Here is a 15,356-nt window from a genome sequence, read left to right on the forward strand (position 1 = left end):
TTCTGAGTCTGGGAATTCATTTTCAGTAACGAAACTGAACAGAGCTTACAGTGCTTCCACACAGAATTCTGTTCCTGATTAGCTTTCTTCAAACAGCCCAATTTAGGTTGGGAAACTCATTTGGTTGTTGCTATTATTAAACAATTGGAAATTGGAAACCCTTGCTGATGTACTGTGAATCATGTACAGATCCACAAGAAAATCCCAATCCATTTTCTGCCAGCCCTTCATCATAGGGACAGGACAGAATCATAAAGCAGAGAGACCAGCTGAGGCTAGTGTCAGAATTGCACTCCAGGCAGAGAAGAGAGGTTCAGGGGTGAAAGCAGGCAGCAGGGCTAATGAGAATTGTTTAAAGAAGAATGAATGCTGAGCAGATGAGAAAAGAAAGCCAAAAAACCCCTAGCATTTTACCACCTTACCAGCCTACAGTGTGCGCTCTTTGCCAGAACTACCCAGTAACAAAAGCTTGACATTTGCTATTTCTGTGCAAATCATACAAAATGTGCACACTGATAAAATTGTTATCCCTGTTTGCCAAAGCCATATACAATACTTCCCCCGCCACACACTCACAATCTTTTTTTAAAAAATGGATGAAGATCTACTGTATATTTTGGAAAGTTATTTGTTCACTATGCATTTGGACACCTCGTAAGAGATTGCAACCAAATTTTGCACCATGGCTCCTGGGTTAGAGGAGCAGGTTTACATCTGCTAGGATACAACTGGATATCATTTTGAATCAAGATGGTAGACTGAACCTTTCTGCACTGATGTTTTGGTTTCTTAGAATTTCTAGACAATGCCAGGTATAAGGCCTCTTAGCACTGAATAGTATGGAATTAAAAATATTCCTTTCTCTCTCTGTTGTTTTCCCCTGGCAGTACTGACTTCTCACACTCCCCCCTTGCTTTTTAACTGTAGCATAAAAGGATGCTGGTTAGAGTGCCATTCTTGTGAAGCATATTGTATCAGTTGGCATCTGGAGAAGGAAAGATTAGCGAGAACATTGTTGGTATAGGCTCTGCTCTTGAAGTAGTACTGGAGAGCCCTCGTTCCTGAGGCGAGTCTTGTGCGAAGTTCATGGTCAGTGCTTCCAAGAAGCAAATTAAACTCTATAGAGTACAAACACTGTTTTGTAAAGATGGGGAGAGATGCCTCTCAGTCGCTTGCATTTGTTGGACGGGGAGTACAAAGTGGTCATTAACCAAGGGAATGGATTAAACTACATAGGTAGAAAATACGGATGGAAAACTAACACTGCCAAAAAATTACTGCATTTTTCGCTCTATAACACGCACCCGACCATAACACGCACGTAGCTTTTAGAGGAGGAAAATCCGTAGGCATGCCACCCGTAGGCAATTCCTCCATAACACGCACAGACATTTCCCCTTACTTTCTAGGAGGAAAAAAGTGAGTGTTGTGGTGCAAAAAATACGGTATCTCATTTTGCACCCCCCCTTTGACCTTTCTCTATCAGTTAATGAGAAAAGAAATTGCATTAGAAAAATATCAAGAGGGAGGGAGACAAAATCAGCGAGATTCTCTTAGATGGGACACAGAGTTTTTATTGTGTGTCCTTTCTTTTAGGATGCTTGAGTGGTGTTTTTGAACTTTGTAGGAAAAGTCGGATTAAAAATATAATGAACTACAGTGGAGAACACGTGTAGAGAGTTGGAGATGGAATGGAGATGTCACTACATCTCCACCTGCTACTCCCCACTTTTCTTTGCCAGAAAGGTAAAACTTAACTAAGTAGTGTTAACACTAGACAGCACCTGCTATTGACCAGGGATATGAGCGTTTGAATCCTTGCTCAACCATGAAGGTTGCTGGGTTGCTGTGGGCCAGGTGCATTTCCCATCATCCCCGAGCACTAGCTTTCTGTCTGGGTCTGATGGGAGCTGGAGCCCAGCAGCAACTGGCAGGCACCCTGTTTAACCCTGGTATACATTTTGCTCTGAGATGGAGAAGAAGGAGGGGGAAGTGCAAAATCTGAATGCAACAACCAAGTTAGTTGCATAATTAAATATCCAATTTCCTCTGTTCTGGCACCCACTATCCTTTCTCTGTTGCAGATTATGACACCATCAAAATAACCTTGGATTTTAATTATGATGTACAGAATTCATGATAGAATTAGAATTTTTTAGTGCCAAAGGCTGAAAAAAGATTCCTTCCAACATGTGAAGACTTTGTAGCATTATGTCTAATGGGGTGTGTGTGCTTAGGAGGGAACTCATAGCTGATCATGTGAGCAGGAAATCAAGAAGAATCATTTAATTTAATCTGCTTATGTTTTCCTCCAGCACTGGACACAGCTGAAAGCCTATATTCCTTTCGGTTTATCCTCCTATGTGTGTTGTCACACGAGGATCCAGAACTTTACTAGTAGGTTATCTACTGTGATTTATTTATGTAGTCACTTCTAATAGTGAGAGGCTGAAAGCTGTCTATTTCAATGTTTATTGCACCCCTCAGCATCAAATTCCTAACAATAAATATACTAAATTGCTACTGGAGGTGGAGGGTGGATACACAGGGTAAATACTATGGCACATCAAGGATATATAAATGAGGGATGGGGAGAAATTGGATTTGGTTCGTTTCTAAAGACAAATCTATCAAATTTGCATGTTCTGAAGCAACCTGAGAATAATAGAGAATCCCTCTATTTCCTAATACGAGCCCAATTTTTTTTTTGCAGTGTTTCCTCACCCACCCCAAAGAGGTGTGTCACAGTCCAGTGCTCCAGCCAGCCTTGTAGTGTTGTCCATGCCTCTAAAGTTGTGGTCATATAAGAGATGGGGATGCCCTCCTCTGATTTACTTATAGGATGTCCGCATCTACATATTGTCAAGTAATATGTAGTGCATCACCAAGAATCCAGGATGAGAGTGCTGGCAGTTGTATGAAAGGTGCAAATCTAGAAGTAATTGCTATAATAAAAAATAAAAATGCAAACATTCCACCGTAGTGCTCAGCTGACCTGTGTCGGGTCACCTGAGTCTGAGTCTAGTCTGCTGTCTAGGAGCTAATGGTGGACAGACAATTTCAAGAATCTCCTCGGACAGGACATCTAAAAGCAATTCCAATACAGATGCAGTCTGCGGAAGATCTCAACTTTAAAAGGTTTGTTGAAAGAGGAATGTCTATAGTAGGAGCTAAAAACACAAGAAACACAGTGCATAGGAGCGAAATCTTAGGGGACGATACACAGGCTAAAGGCTATGGCACATCAAGGAAATATATATATGAGGGATGGGGAGAAATTGGATTTGGTTTCTAAAGACAAATCTATCAAACACACCCAATATATGAGGAGGCTGCTGCCCCCAAGTTGATGAGCATTGCCATTCAAATGATCTGTATGTGCCATGACCTGTGATCAATTATGTGGAGTAGGGCTTACCTCCCCCTCCCCCATATTTTATTCAAGTTGGCAGGGAATTCCCAAGGGTAGGGTGCCCCAGTGCTAAAAATCAAAATCCTATGTTGTGCAGACTGGCCCTCCTGATAAAATGCCTTGCCTGCAGAATGCAATGACCAATTGCGTATGTAGGGGATAATTTTTCAGGTAACCTTACCCATGGTAGGATTTACTTTCAACCAGGATTTTAGACCTGATTCAGTCATGGATGTGGTATGTTCCTGATGAAAGCATTAACCATTGTTAACATCATTGTGAAGAGCAAAAGGGAACTCTATGCAGGAGACAAGAGAGAATGGGGAGATGGAGCATGCAATCCCATTCACGTACGAGTGAAAGCTACAAATCTGACACACACTCCCTTTTTATTTTTACTTTCGAGCGGAGCAGAGTATAGGTGTGTTTGTTTTTTAAAGACTTCACTCAGTATAGAAAGGATTGTTTCCCTGAGTCTTTAAAAGTGTCCAAGCTGTGTTTGCCAGCACTTGCTTGCTGCTGCTAAATCCTCTTGCATTATGAGGTTTATACAACGCCATATCACCACCTTGCTCTAAACAGCTGAAGATTGCATTATAATATACAGCATCCAATCATATATAGGTGAATGTGAGTAGTAAAACCCAGGCCTCATAAACCGTCTCTGTCTCGGCACCTGTGCTGCATGTTAATATCATCTCTTCACTTCCCTCTATCATTAAATCTGACAGACCAAATTTTATTCCCGTTTGCCAGGGTGTTAGGATGACTGCCCGCTAAATATGAACCTTAAGCGAAGATGACTTCACCTTGGTACTGTACTTTCTTTGCTTCAATTAACTTTAGCACTTTACCCTGCTTCAATTAACTTGGTGGTGTCTGGCTTCATATTAACACCAGCTCTTCGGTTGAAGGCAAGAAACTTAGATTGGTGGTGGCGGGTGCACAATGGGACAAAAATGAGTTCAGAAAAATGTCTTTGATGACTGAAGTGTCCAATTAAATGATAATTAAGCTATATTTGGGGTAAGGATCTCATTTTAAAATCCCTACATGAAAGTACACACTTGGTGGTTAGGTTTCTGCATCCTTTCTGCCCACAGAAATGCATATAGCCCCCATCTACTCCATTTATTTAAAGCAATATCATACCAGTTTAAACAGCCGTGACTTCCCCAAAGGATCCTGGGAAGCGTAGTTTGTTATAGGGTACTGAGAGTTTCTAGGAAACCTCCATTTCCCTCACAGAGCTACAATGCGCAGAGTAGTTTAACAATCAAACTCTCTGCCGAGACAACTCTATTAACTGTAGCTCTCTGAAGGCAATAGGAGTCACCTATTTGTTTGTTTGTTTATTTATTCATTCATTTGTTTATGTATTTGATCCCTTCATGTGAGGATTGCAGGGCGGTTTACAACATAAAAAGCACAAAAATGCATAACCCCTCCCCCCGCAAACAATTTAAAAGGCCACAGATGGCTTAATTAGCCTAAGGCCTGGGAGAAGAGGAATGTTTTTGCCCGGTGTTTTGTAAGGGAGGTGCCAGGCAAGCCTCCCTGGGGAGAGCATTCCACAACCAGAAAAGGCCTGTTCTCCAGACTTCTCCCAGAGGAAGCACACAAAGAAGAGCCTCAGATAATAATAAATAATAATTTATTAATTTTTTTATATCCCGCCCTCCCCAGCCAAAGCCAGTCTCAGAGCGGCTAGCAACAATAAAGTAATACAGCATCCTAAAATCAATTCATTATAAAATCAGTACAAATAAAATTAATGGCAACCATTGGGCTAGAGTTCTGTGAGGATTACCAAAGGAGGGGGTCAGACTGTGCCTTGGCCAAAGGCCTGGTGGAACAGCTCTGTCTTGCAGGCCCTGCGGAAAGATGTCAAGTCCCGCAGGGCCCTGGTCTCTTGTGACAGAGCGTTCCACCAGATCGGAGCCACAGCCAAAAAAGCCCTGGCTCTGGTTGAGGCCAGCCTAACCTCTCTGTGGCCCGGGACCTCCAAGATGTTTTTGTTTGAAGACTGTAAGGTCCTCAGTGGGACATACCAGGAGAGGCGGTCCCGTAGGTAGTGGGTCCTAGGCCATACAGAGCTTTAAAGGTTAAATCCAGCACCTTAAACCTGATTCTGTACCCTACCGGGAGCCAGTGCAGCTGGTATAGTACTGGGTGAATGTGATCCCGCAACGAGGACCCCGTAAGGAGTCTTGCCGCGGCATTCTGCACCCGCTAGAGTTTCTGGGTCAGTCTCAGGGGCAGCCCCACGTAGAGTGAGTTACAATAATCCAGTCTGGAGGTGACCGTCACGTGGATCACAGTGGCTAGGTCAGGGCGAGAGAGGTAAGGAGCCAACTGCTTAGCTTGGCGGAGATGAAAAAATGCCGCCTTTGTTATAACTGCAATCTGCGCTTCCATGGAAAGGGATGATGATCACAAGGTCCAGGTCTGTTCATATTGGGAGAGGCAGTCTTTTGACAACTTAGCAACCATCAGCACAGTCTAAAAGAACTTAATGAAGTTAAGTTATGGTTTAGTTTCTTTAGGTTGTTTGATGAATAAAAATAATGCCCTTTATGATTGAGTATGAATATGTATTCAGTAAATGTTTGCCTTAAAAACAAAACAAAACAAAATCCCTGGGTGCACATCATAATAAAATGCACTACACACATCTAAGTCCAGTTTATTTTGTAAAACATTCATGTTTCTGGGCTAGCTCTACCAGAATGACAACTATGAGTCCTACAACAGCTGGTCCTTGTTTCTCTGCCAGGCTTATTTTTACCTAACTTATGAGAATGGGGCCCTGACGGAATACAGCTACAAAGACTGTTTCTGTTGCTAAATGTACCTAGAGATCATTTAGCTCTGAGTCCTGCAAGATCTGGTCCCTGCCTGGATAATTTTCACTTGGAAGTGCCAGCCCTACCATTAGGCAGAATGATGCAATTGCCCATGGCAAAAGGAAAGAGCAGTAGTAGGCCCTATCTGTTCATCCTGAGCCCCCAGGCATTCCCCTCTGTTGATGCACAGCACCCCCTGGGCCTCCTAATCTGACCCACTTCTGAGGTGTAGTAGAGGATGTTGTCAAATGACCAGTGCTAAAATAGGACTCAACTATCAGTCGAGTCTTTTGTGTGTGAAATGAAGAGAGAGTTTCATCTTGCCCTTTGCTTCAGACAACAGAAAGGCTTGGGCCAGCCCTGACACCTAGCATAGGAGAATAGGGCCCTGACTCAAAACTACAAAGAACACCCTTGATGCTGAAGGTGCTTCAAATGCTTTTTAATAGGGAAACATTAATATGAATAGTATTTGTAAGCATGTAAAAGGGGACTGTAGAATGTATAGCCCTTGGTGTTTTGCTAATCTGGAATCCCCATCATCTCTGATCACATACCATGCTTCATGGGGCTGATGAGATTTGGAGTTCAACAATATCTGGAGGGCCACAGCAATATATTTATGAAATGTGTTCACTGTATGCTTGCTGTACATAGATATCCCTCTATTTGCTGCTCTATTTAGAGCTGTATCATCTGGAAAAGCAGCATAGAAATAATGATGATGATGATGATATTTTTTCGTTATTTCTACCCCGCCCATTCCCCAGCCGCTCTGGGCAGCTTCCAATTGAAGGTTAAAAATACATTAAAACATCAGTTGTTAAAAACTTCCCTAAACAAGGCTGAACTCCCGTAGCAGAAATAGAGGGCCTCAGAGGGAAGAGGTACTTTCAGCAACAGAATATCCTTTGCATTCCAGGAGGGTTTATTCCCTGGAAGCATAGAAGAATTCAGACACGTGTCAAAAGCAAAATATATCATGGATATATTTCCCTTTTCAAAATGAGCATTTTTGAAAACTTTTCTGAGAGCCAAGTGATATTAACTGTGCATTTGAATCCTACTTTTAAAAAATGCAAATAGCATCAGCAAGGGAAGACCTGAATGGTGTCAGTGGTGGAGCCCTTTGCAAGAAAACCAAAAACCAAATAGAAGCTTTAGCAAAGCGATTTTCCTGCAGGCCACAGCACAGGAAAGAAAGGGTTACATTCATCCCTCCATGCCTGCTGTGATCCTGTTAATTAACACACGCAGCTGATGAAATTTGCATTTCTTTAAAAAAAAGCACACCTGTGTGTTAAATGCAAAGAGGGCGTTTAACAACAGGTATGGTGTGGCCCTGTGTCTGCTGCAAGTAGTGCACTGTGTGAGTGCCACTTAAAATCATTCCAGCTTTCCATATCTTTCCGTTGGCCCTTCATTATCTTGTGAAATATGTTAACTTATTTAGGTTCTACGGAACTCATTATCTTTAGCCAGCAACTGTAGTACCCTGTGAAAAAAGAGAGAGAGGGAGAAAGAAATATTTGATTTATTCTCTGTGTTTCCTTTCAAATCTCACATTGGGTATGCTGTGTTTCCTTCTGAAAATCTGAAAATGAATTTCTCCAGCTTGTCTCAGAGAAAGATGAGATGTTTCATGGGGAGGGAACCTGTTAGGCATGTCCTACTATCAGAGGTGAGGGAACTTCAATTTCAATGGTAATTAGCTCTTAAAGACTTGCTGCTGAGTGTTCAGATCACAGGGATGGAACAGTTCGGCTTTTGCTTGAGTTCGGGGCAGTGGGGCAGCTGTATTGTTAATTGGCCATCTTAGCCTGCGGTAAGCAACAACACTCACAGAATGTTTCCCCAAACATTGTTGATCATGAACAATTATCAGCTGAAGTCTATTCAATGTAAACCCACTGAAATTAGTGGACCTAGCTTAGTTGTTTTTGTTACTTTCAGTGGGTCTACTCTGAGAAAAACTTAGTTGAATATCACCCCTTGTATCTCATTCGTCCCCCTTCCCAGGGAAAGAATATTGAAGAATATCAGTGAGTGATGTGATGTCATCATGCTGTGACTGTACCTGCCCTCCAAGGCAATAACCAATACTGTGGATCAGGGAGGGTTGAAGCATAATTACATCATATGGCACTTTCACCCCATGGAATTCAAGGAATTCATATAAGGAAAAGAGTAGGATCACAGTTTTGGTTCCCAACCTAGACAAGCTCAATTTGTGCAGGTCCTGCAAAGCTGCCATTGTCATTGTGGAAGCTGGAACACTACTTTTTCAGGATTTAGGTGGAGAGGTTCAGAGTCCCATACCATTGTACATGAAATTGAGTCTGTGTAGACCATGAATGGGAGGTCCTTTTTCCATTGTCTCATAGCTAAACTGCCAGGGACTGAAAACAAGCACACATATGAATATATTTGGGAGGGGAAATGAACCAATTTGCCTTTAAAGCCAAACTTCCTTGATTTTCATTTTCCAGAACAGTATGTCAACTAAAACAAATGCACCCTTCAAAACTGAACCTTTTCTGAATTATGCAATGCATTACTTCTCCAGACAACTAATGTGGATGAAAAGACTTATGCTGGGATGAAAGTATGCATTGTGAGAATAATGTACAAAACTGCTTTATATTAGTGAAAACTTTTAGGGTAAAAAGTGTAGGGAATGGGAAAATTCACACCCAGATGCTGGTTAGTTTCCATAATTTTTTATTTTTTAAAAAAACCTGTTGTGAAAATGTAGAGAACTGAACTCAAATCAGGGATGGCCAACAGGTAGATCGTGATCTACTGGTAGATCGCGAGGACTCTGTAGTAGATTGTGGTAGATCACTGTCCCCCCGCCCCAAAAGCTCAACAAGCTTGACTTCCCAAAAAAGCTCAAAACTTTGGTAGATCACTGCCAGTGTTTTTATAGTAAGAGAAAATCTCAGTCTCTTGAAAGTTGGACATGCCTGATATACATCTACAGACATTACACTCTTGTATATCACAAACTTTCAACATAATTACGCATAGGGAACATGGAAAGGGGGCGCTCCCATTAGAATCCTGTCTCTTTTCCCTCTTTTTCACTGTGTGCAGCAAAGGATCTCTAATTTTAACGAAGTGGTGGGATAATCTTACTTGGACAGGTAACATTTTTAAAGCAACTCAAAGTCCAGGAGGAGGCTAAACTGTTTTGGATTTTTAAGGGTTTCCAAGATCTGCTACTGAGATAGTGCACTTTTAAATCATTTTCCAAAGAAACAACAGCACTTCAACTCATGGCCATTCAGCAAAATGCATCATTATAAATTTCATGAGTCAGTATCATCAAACATGAAACAGAAACTTCATCTGGGGAATTGAATCAAGTAAAAAAGAAAAACCCTACTCTGGTTTCACTTAATGCTTTCCCTAGTGAAAGGTGATGAAAACAACTGATGTTCTTCCAGCGCAAACACCAGTTCTTCTTGCCAACTGCTATGTAAGAGAATGTTTGCAGTTTTCCAGACTAATCCTAGGCACAACTTTGGCAGCTGGAGCATCAATAAATGAACACAATTCAAGAACACCATTTGGGCAGCGTGAGGGACAAGGAAACAAAATGTAAGAGGAAAACTATTGCCAGGAATTCCAGTCCTTTAATCAGGAATTTAGGGCTTGTCCACACCTCTCCTTGTCCAAGGAGTGCCAACTGTATGTCTTCGCCCCCCTAACATCTGTTGGGAGAGTGACTGGGGCCCATCAATGTTGAGGGGGTGGAGGAGGCCAAGCGCAAAGTTGAGTGTGGTATGGCTCCTAAGTGTTAGAGAGGAGGAACCACCAGCCATTGAAGCTGTGCTGTGCTAGACTCCACGTTTAGCCTCCTCCTGAAGATGTGACATCGTGTGCAAGACGTCACACAAATGCGGTGTGTGCATGACATCACACATGTGTGTGATGCATGCCAGGGCCCCTCAATCTTGGGTGCAAGTCAGCGCCTCTCCCCTGCCCTGTGCTAGAAAGCATGGGTCCAAGCAGTTTTCCATTTTCTCCACTACATTCCCCAGGAGAAACAGCTCTATACTGCTGAATCAGAGCAAATGTTCATCCATGGAAAACCCAATTGACATTTGCTCTTATTCAGTTGTAAAGAGCAGGTTTTCCCTGGTGAGGAAGTGGCGGGAGAAGCAGAAGTGTTAAGAAGCCCTCAGATATGTGTCCTAGCCAATAGCATTCCTTGGGGCTGAATGCTCAGGCTTCAGGATCAGTAGTTCATCTGCAGGAGGTTTGGAGCTTCTGAACTAGTCATACCTTGTACAAATGCTGGGAACCTTCCCTATTGCCTGTGCCTGATAATTTGGTAACTTCTGGGTTTTGGCACATCTAGAAGCTGCAGCCCAACTCAAACCTCCAGTTGAAACTGACCTTAGGGAGCCTGAGCTGGAGCATGTGCACAGCCAGCTGAGATTAAGGTAGGGATGCAGAACTTGTGGTTGTCCCAAATGTTGTTGGACTCCAGCTTTCACCAGCCCTCTATTTATATATACTTCAAAGGATGGGATCAAGTTGTTGTTGTTGTTTGTACTCATAGATCACTACCATGTTATTCTCTTCCAGTAATAAACAACAACACTGCTTCTGGACACTGAACAATATGCTTTCAATTTCTCCTCAAAGTTCTATGGAATTTGTATCTTTACTCCATTCATCATCATCATATAAATAATAATAATTTATTATTTATACCCCGCCCATCTGGCTGGGTTTCCCCAGCCACTCTGGGCAGCTTCCAACAAAACACTAAAATACCTATTAAACATTAAAAGCTTCCCTAAACATAAGTAGCAATCAGGAATAAAAATCCTTTGGTCTGACTGTTAGTGCAGAACTACCCATTACAAAGGACGCAAGGATGCCACTGGAACAAGGAGCATTATATCAAGGCACTTCTCTACCACCACACACACCACAAACTTTAAAGGAGGGAGTTTGTTTCCAGAGATGTCTCTGTACATAATTGCCTCAGTTCTATGATAATCTTTCTATTCTTTGTTCATGAAACTCCTCCCAAGAGCAAATGTCTTTGGGACCAGGGTGCTGAGTTCATGCCTTTGGTGTGCTGTTGGGCAGCTTATACGGTGCCCAGCAGATGTTGTTAGACTTCATCCCCCATAATCCCTGACTATTGACCAGGCATCCCCAAACTCGGCCCTACAGCTGTTTTGTGACTACAGCTCCCAGCATCCGTAGCTAACAGGACAAGTGATCAGGGATGATGGGAATTGTAGTCCCAAAACATCTGGGGGGGGGCAAGTTGGGGGATGCCTGCTATTGACCATACAGGTTAAGGCTGATGGTACATTGGATTCCAGTAACATATTCAGGGCACCATGCTGGCTAAGCTTTTACTAGAAGGCCCTTAGTCTGATCCAGACAAGCAGTTCTTATGTTCTCCTTATAAATCTTTTGAACCGCATTCATGTGCAAGAAAAGTTTTATTTGGACTAGCTTCTCCCTCGCTCGCATTCTCTCTCTAAGCCTGACAAACTGTTCAACCTAAATGCTCGTTTTTATCTAATGCAACAGCATTATGAAGGATTTCAGGCATTTATCTCATAATCTGTGTCCAACTTTCTAGTACATGCAAATTGGATGGTGTCATCTGGAGCAATTGTCAAGTTCAATGACTTTTTCATTAAGTGCAAAGGACCTTAACATGTTAACCTTCTTTTGCTCTGGGCCAATGATCTCCCTTGTAAAAGATTCCATTGTGGGCAGAGGTGCTTTATCAATGCTAACATGTCTAACTCATGAGCTATCAACCTTTTAAAAACTGAAATGACTGCTCAGGCTTTGAAACTTGAGTTTTACCTGCATGGCTGCTGGGCTATGAAGGGCTTTCGTTCCTAGTTAATTAGCTTCAGGGGGGTCAAGATATTAGGCCCAGAAGCCTGTGGAAAATGGTTCCTTCTAACCTAGACTGGCCCTAAATCCTGCTGCGGCAGCATTGGAGCTTTGCCTTCTCAAAATCCAGATTATCTGACCTTGTACATAGATGTATTCCTACATAGCTCATGGACAGACTGAGGCTTTGTCACCAGTACCCCAAATCTCTTTTTCTGTCTCTCTTCTCAGACTTACCAAAGGCTGACCCATTAGGATGACTTGGGTACTGACCCACCAACCTTAGCTAGCTGTCCACCAGTCTGTCTCCTCATCCTCCATTTTTTTTTTTTTTTTTTTTGTATTATTATTGCCCACCCTTCATCAGCAGTTCCCAGGGTGGTTTACAACAATTTACAGTTCTGAAGTTAAAGTAGAGTACAATCACAGGAACTGGGTGGGCCCTAAAACACACATCTTGGGTGCCACAGACCAGGGTGAAGATGTGTATTCAGCATTTACCAAAACCCACATATTGAGGATGCCTGATACAACTATTTAGGGAGAGACTTCCACAATTTAGGGGCTGTCTCAAATAATGCCCTGTCCCAAGCTAGCACTGCTCAAACTTTCAAAGGAGGTGAAACTACTAAGAGGGCCCCCACTGCTGATGTTAACATCTTGGAGGGTCTGTAGGGTAAGAAGTGGTCTTTCAGATATTTGGGACCAAAGTCATTTAGGGCTTACAATGAGTCCAGGGAGTGCCTCTGCCTGCTAGCTTCCTCCTAATTAATCCCAGTTTTGTCCCTTTGCAGGGTACAAAACAAGAATTAGTTGACACTGTCTGTCATTGGCTCTAACTCCATCTACTGTTGAGCTCCTCTGTCCTACTGGTCCCAATGGGCACCACTAGGGCTGGTCAAGGGTTGCGGGTGGCGCTGTAGGTTAAACCACTGAGCCTAGGGCTTGCCAATCGGAAGGTCGGCGGTTCGAATCCCTGCGACGGGGTGAGCTCCCATTGCTCGGTCCCTGCTCCTACCAACCTAGCAGTTCAAAAGCACGTCAAAGTGCAATTAGATAAAAAGGATACCGCTCCAGCGGGAAGGTAAACAGCGTTTCTGTGCACTGCTCTGGTTTCACCAGAAGCATCTTAGTCATGCTGGCCACATGACCCGGAAAAACTGGCTGTGGACAAACGTCAGCTGCCTCAGCCAGTAAAGCAAGATGAGCGCCGCAACCCCAGAGTCGTTCGCGACTGGACTTAACTGTCAGGGGTCCTTTACCTTTTTAGGGCTGGTCAACCCATGAGGCAAGGTGAGGCACCTGCCTCGGGCAGCAGAATCCACAGGGGCAGCAGATCCAGCCTCCAAGGAAGGCTTCCCCAGCTGCTGCTGCTGCCACTCCTTGGAGGCCAGATCTGCCTCCTCTTCTGCCTCCTCCTCTGCAGCTCAAAGGCTCAGTGAATAGGAGGCTTCTGGTCACCCCTAGGGAGGAGTTGGAGCGGGGTGCATTCTGGGGTCTCATGGGTTCTGCAGCCACTCAGCATGATTCAGAACAGTCCCCTTTCCCCCTAGCATATGCATTTTCGTAGACATTACTTGGTCACTGTGTTGCAAAGTTCAGAGACGTGTAATTACAAAGGATGGCACTGTTTCAGTTCCTGCATTGCTTGGGAAAGTGTGAATTAGTATGCTTGCCTTTAAATGCAAACTAAATCAAATTTCTCCCTGATCTCTGGCCCCAGCCCTGACCAGGTAAGCTGCAGTGATTCCCCAACCTCACCGGCCACTATGTCATTAGCATGATATTAAACAGTATTCCAATGTTTTTCTTATCCATCCTTCCTCCCTGGCCCCTCATTTTGGTACATTAATAAGATTCCTCAACAGAATGTACAGAACCCAGAAGTTTAATAAATTTGAGAGCAAATCAGGAGGTTAGGCTGAGAGAGCCAGTCATAACGCAAGGAGACCAAAAGGCAGGCAAATTTGGTTCTTAGGGTTTCATTCTAATAATAATAAAATAATAATAATAATAATAATAATAATAATAATAATAATAATGTGTCCTTTGTTTCTCCAGAAAAAATGGAGAAATGCTCTGGGTGTGGGTGTGTTTGCATCATGCTGTGAGATGAAAAAAGCGGGAGAGAAAAACTATTAGTACATTAGAAAATAGAGGTTGAAGTATCTGCTTTTGAGGAGAAATAATATTGATTTCACTGCATCATAGATTCATTCTGAATGTATAAGCAGAGTGCCCTTCATCTTAATTGTAAAGCAGTCCACTTCTTAACCACATCCATGCCTCCTCATCTGGCAATGGAAACAGCATGCAACAAAAGGTAAGAACAGAAGAGCCCCACTGTATCAGGCTATAGGCCCATATGTTCAACCATTCTGTTTGCACAGTGGCCAACCAGGTGCATCTTCAAAGCCCATAAACAAGATCCTAGTGTAATAGCACTCCTCTCACTTGTGATCCCCAGCAACTAGTATGCAGCAGCATTCTGCCTGCAGAAGTAGTGGTGGAACAATTCCATTGTGACTAATAGTTGATTCATTTATTTACTCCTCTGTTAAAGCCTTCCAAGAATGCAAGGGAATCCTTAATTTAAACCAAACAAGTCTTTCTTTGGACAACATGTTGCTGTGTTGAAATGAGGGCAAAACCAGACGATGCTAAACTTGTGCCTGGGAAATGGGCACCCTATTCCCTTGGTTCAACGTTACAGGGCCTTAGCTAATAAGGCCTGGTGTACATCCACTGACATCAGGGCTTACTCACTGGTGGCACCAACCCTGTCAGATGGCCATCCGAGATATTAGAAAGGGGCATGGGTCAATCTGATTCATGAATGTCTACATGGTTGGGACTTATGCATGCAAATAGCCTTTGTATTTCCTCAAGTCTTGAATTGTTCTAACTTGTTTTCTTTTTTAGTGGTAAATTGGCAAGAGTTTTGCTGGCTGGCTTGCTTGCTAAATTTTCTTTTACATCTTCTTTGGCTGTGCTTGTATTGGCTCTTCTCTGTTGATTTTTTTTATTGTTGTTCATGCGTATCTTTTTAGTGCCTTGTGCTGTTGATTTTAACTGGGTAATTTTAATATATACAATATATACTATGGTAATTTAAATAGTATGAATAATAAAAACAAAAACTAATTAGTTCATCCTCATGGCAGAAGGTGCACTTTGTTCAAATTTAACTGCCACAATTAGGAATAATTCACAGC

Source organism: Podarcis pityusensis (genome assembly GCF_964106645.2).
Source record: "Podarcis pityusensis genome assembly, chromosome: Z".
NCBI classification, from domain to species: Eukaryota; Metazoa; Chordata; class Lepidosauria; order Squamata; family Lacertidae; genus Podarcis; species Podarcis pityusensis.